Source organism: Charadrius vociferus, unplaced genomic scaffold (assembly GCF_000708025.1).
Source record: "Charadrius vociferus isolate BGI_N301 unplaced genomic scaffold, ASM70802v2 scaffold234, whole genome shotgun sequence".
In the NCBI taxonomy this organism is placed as follows: domain Eukaryota; kingdom Metazoa; phylum Chordata; class Aves; order Charadriiformes; family Charadriidae; genus Charadrius; species Charadrius vociferus.
In genome coordinates, this window is record NW_009648148.1 from 707,231 (window position 1) to 711,421 (window position 4,191).

Here is a 4,191-nt window from a genome sequence, read left to right on the forward strand (position 1 = left end):
CAGAGGTGATATTCCAAAAGAAGATACAATTTAAACCAAAGCATTTTGTTTATGCTGTTGGAAAGCAAAGCTATCAATGGACAAATTCCGTACACACCTCTTAAGGAGCATGCCACATAGCATCACCAGGCTGGAAGGACATTTGTGAGTCATTGCTCTTTTAGTAAGCACAGAGCACTCAACACCTTTGTTTGCTGCTTCTTATTTCCCTATTTAGAAAGTAATGAGCCCAGAAACATTTCTGTGCTCACTTTCTTCCTTTTTGAAGAGTTTACAAAGCATAGTTTCCCTATCATGCTGTTTGGCTACTGTAACTATAACCTTATAAAATTAAAGTGTAAAATATGACATAAGATGTAATATAATTATACTCATATTAATACAATGTCAATTATAATGTATTTTAATGTCCTCTGTATCTGAAAGCACGCGTGGCTTTCCCTTTTTTAATGGGCAAGATGTGTGCCTCACTCTCATAATACCAGACCTACCTTATTTCAGAGTGGTTGCTAGCACACAACAAACCAAGTAAGCTGGAGGGCATGGTGGCAGCGGTGAGAAAATTATACAAGCTAAAGTGCATTGAAATTAACCCGGGGAGTGAAACAGTTAAAAAATTAACTACAGGGAGAGGAAAGGGAGTTTTCTCAAAATATGAATGTGTTGCAGGAAATTAAATCTTTTGCTCTTGCTTTCCCTATGACCCAGGTGGTCAGAGCTTCCAAACTGTTTTCTTCCTCACTTAATGTATTGGGCTTATCCCAGTGTTTTCTAGGACTTTAACCTAAAATCCGCCCACATTCCCCCCCTGTAAAATTTCAACCCCAAAGCCATCCAAATGTGCAGAACATTGTTGATTGGACTGTAACTTCTTGTTGTGCAGTCATTCAATACATTGCTTCCCTTCTTCAAAGCAACACTAATAAGCAAATATAAAGTATGTATTTAGGAGCGTGCTTAGAGGGAAGAAATAAATATAGTTTTCTGGGTGTATCCCAAACATAACCTGATTTAGTTTTTCTTATATACTACTAAGAGACTATCAGAGACTATCAAAGAGATAATCTTCCCTCATAGATCTGTACCACCAAACACTTCCCAGAGGTTTCTGCTCCAAGAACAAGAAAAGAAAAAATAAAATCAAAACAAATCCTAATACCAACATTAGAAAAAACACAGATAAACAGAAAACAGCCCTGGGGGCAGAATCTGGTCTACTGAAATGTAAAGTGTCATGGAGTAGTTATCCCAACTCTGACATGCAAAACGATACAGCACCACCTCGTGAGCTTCCCCTAAAAATACTCTTGAAGACACTAAAAGATACAGTTGGAAGCACACTGATCAGACTTAGAGCATTACTAGTAAAATGAGCAAAGGCTCTGAAGCTTGGATTCAAAATGCACAGGGTGTATAAAATCAGCTTAAAAAAATAATCAGGTGTCATTTAAAAATAATGCAGGAATTATCGAAGACCAGAAAAATCACCTTAATATATATTGAATAGGCAAAAAATACTGTGAGTGTTACCAACATCCTCCACACAGGGTCTGCCAAGAGCTCTTTTAAATAATAGCCGTATCTTCAAAACTGTTGTGTTTCTGACTTCACTGGGAATGGACCAACCCTGCAGCGGTGGCAACGCTGACATCAAAGTCCAGCCCTGAATGAAGTGACAAAACCTTTCTGACAGCTTCTGCTAAGTCAGTCCAAGAACAAATATATCCGTTTTGGAGACCGACAAACAAATAAAATGTAAAGCCACTGTATCCTTCATATACATACACAAAGCACCATCACCAAAACAGAGTTTAAATAGAGATATTTCGTACATTTAAGTAATTAAATTGGGAGAAGTCCTGATGTGACTCCAAATACATAAGCATAAAAGTTCCTTAGAATAATGTAGCTTACACCCTTCTCTTTCAATGAAGTCATGCTAACACAAGCCCATATAGCAGTGAAATATCAAGGCTAGAGCAGTTGAACTTTAAGCCTAGTACCTTATTTAGTTATGTCCACAAAGATGAAAATACAGGCAACTAGTTTTTATGGAGCTGGGTCACTTCATAAAACTGCTGGTCACAGAATATTCCTTTACAGAAAATGAAGCCTTGCTATGTACCCCTCAATAAAAAAAAACTCTACTTGTGGTAAAGGTATCACCGGAGAAGAAAACACTGGCAACAGCTGCATCTGCTCTTCCACTACCTATAAGCAAAATCAGTGGGTCAAAAAAATAAGTTGACAACTCCCATGCCTTTTTTGCCCCTTTTTATGGCCATGAGGTTTTGCTCTTTACTCTCCTGACCAAAACTATGGAGTAAATGAAACACTAACTTTACTAAGAGGGAGTAACAATGAAGTTTATTTCCCAAAATTCACTTAATGGTAAATTTTGAAGATTCTTATTCAGGGCAGTTGAGAGGATAGTCAAAAGAAAGAGTCCTGTGGTTTAGAAAAATTCCCAGAAAGTTTGTGCTAAGCAGGATAATTTAAATATTAAGATTTAAATTTTACAAACTAATAAAAAACTGAGACAGCAAGCATGCCTTTGCTCCCCTCTCAGAAGTTTGCTATTTTTCCTCTTTTCCCATTATAAATTTTCTTTCATTTTTCCAGTTTTTTTTTTTTTTAAGTAAGTGCAAAATCAAAGTTATACAGTGTATGTCAGGGAAGGTTTTATCAGTGTTTTGTACAAGGGCAAAGCACTTTAATAGAACTAATATGTCTCACATAGCCTAGAACTACATTTGCCTCCCCCCTATCCCATGCCTCCTCTGTCCCTATCTTGCAAACAACTGCTACGCATAGTTAACTTCTCAAGTAACTGTCCTCCAGCACCCGATTTTCATTTTGGCAAAGCACACTGTTGTGTCTCCTTTGACCTTTTGTCCAAGTGTCTGTACTACTTCCCATCTTCTGTAAATTAGTAACTTTTGACAAAACATCATACCAAATCCTTTACTGAAGTCAGCATGAATTATATTGCCTCAATTCCTTTGCCTGGATTATTGTTTTTCCAAAACAAAGATAACAACCTCCCAACGATTAACTGCTGCTCCTTTTTTAATCTGTTCTCCATGAATTTAATTACTCTTATGTTTAAAATTTGTTCTTATTCTTTGTGCGCTATTGAGGTCACACTAAAAGGCTGGTAGATGCCCAGAAAGTATATGAATAATATTGTCACCTGACATCAGTCAGGGATGTATTTAGATGCACTTAAATTCATAGGATGTAGAGGGTGCTGTTGCACTGAGCATCTAACTGGTCTTTGTACAGCTCTGAAAATCAGGCATTGTCCATATATTTTTGCTGGGTGTTACAGACAAAACTCAGGATATTTACTGTCATTTGCTAAAACCCAAATACTATTAAAAAAAATCGTAACTCACTTTCAATCTTGCAAAATGGAAGATGAGCTGATGGCAGCTTCATGGTCTTAATAGCAATCCAATTTCTATTTTATAAGCCCACAAGTGAAACATTCATTTCACTGCCTGATACCAGCTGTAAGTTTTAAGCATCATAGGAATTACAAGATCAACTCTTGTTGTAACAGTCTAGCATGACTTTTTGTTGGTCTCAATTTTTTAACCATGAAACCTAAAGAACAAAGTTTGGCATTTTCCATTTCTCTTGCAGGAGTCAATATTATTAATAGTGCCCTCAAAGCAGGGAAAGGTGACAGGGGAAAGTAACTAGGTTCATAGATGGATGGCAAAGGGAAGAAACACCTAAAATATTCACTAATACATATTTTGCCCCAATTTTCAAGCAAGTCTAATTTTAGCTTGAGCCTTGTAATAAGCAAGTTACCACTTACATACTGTCTTGCTCAGGTTTCTGATATATTTCTGGTACATCAGTATCCCAGTGAAGAGGTACAAAGGCAGCCAACCAGCTCCTGCTAGCAAAAGGCTTTCCTCTGTTTCTACCTGTTGTAAGTGGAAGATGGCTTAAAAAGCAGAAGAAATAAATACTCTGTAAGTCCAAGCACCTGTGCAATTTTTAGAAGCCCCAGCTCTTGGAATCTTTTTTCTGGGCAGGGAGGAGAAAGGGGAGGAATATGTTGCCCTTTCTTCTCCCCTCCCTGCCCAAATAACATGATTGTGAAGAAGCATTTGAAATATATACCTGGTATATCTTAAAGAGTAAAAACTAGGTAGCGAGTAATTTGAAACTATA